The sequence below is a fragment of the Bison bison genome, unplaced genomic scaffold (genome assembly GCF_000754665.1).
Source record: "Bison bison bison isolate TAMUID 2011002044 unplaced genomic scaffold, Bison_UMD1.0 scf7180017864193, whole genome shotgun sequence".
NCBI lineage: Eukaryota > Metazoa > Chordata > Mammalia > Artiodactyla > Bovidae > Bison > Bison bison.
This window is the reverse complement of record NW_011494765.1, coordinates 205,568-206,145: the sequence shown is the minus strand read 5'-3', so window position 1 is coordinate 206,145 and position 578 is coordinate 205,568.

Genomic DNA, 578 nt, shown 5'->3' with positions numbered 1-578 from the left:
GAGGATGGCATAGGGAAGAGACACCGTGAAGGGAAAGTAAAGGGCAAAGATGACCTGCGGAGTCAAAGATGAACATCACAATGCACACAACGCTGCGTGAAGGATCAAATTTGAGAAAGATGATCCTCCCTCCAGAATTTACAGGGAGCCTGTGTAGGAACTGTCTGAGGGGCTGTGTGAGTGTGGGGTCCTCAGCACACACTCACCTCACTGTGGACCCGCTCTGGGCTGGAATGGGCTGGGCTTGGCGCTTCCATCAACCCTCAGCAGACACTCACCTCACTGTGGACCCGCTCTGGGCTAGAATGGGCTGGGCTTGGCACTTCCGTCAACCCTCAGGTGACGTGTGTTGTCCTGTTGTGACAGCAGCTCGGATCTGTCTGCTCAGGGAAGACAGAGCAAGTTGCCCAGCATGGAAGGAAGAAAGACCTTAGAGAAGGGCTGACGGGGTTGAGCACCAAGACTCCTGGGAGGGTGCTTCTGCTTGGCAGGGGCAGGAAGGCATGTCTGGGAAAGGCGTCGGGAGGTTTTTTTATTGCATGCTTTTGGATGAATTCCATGGCTCCCACCACCTCATA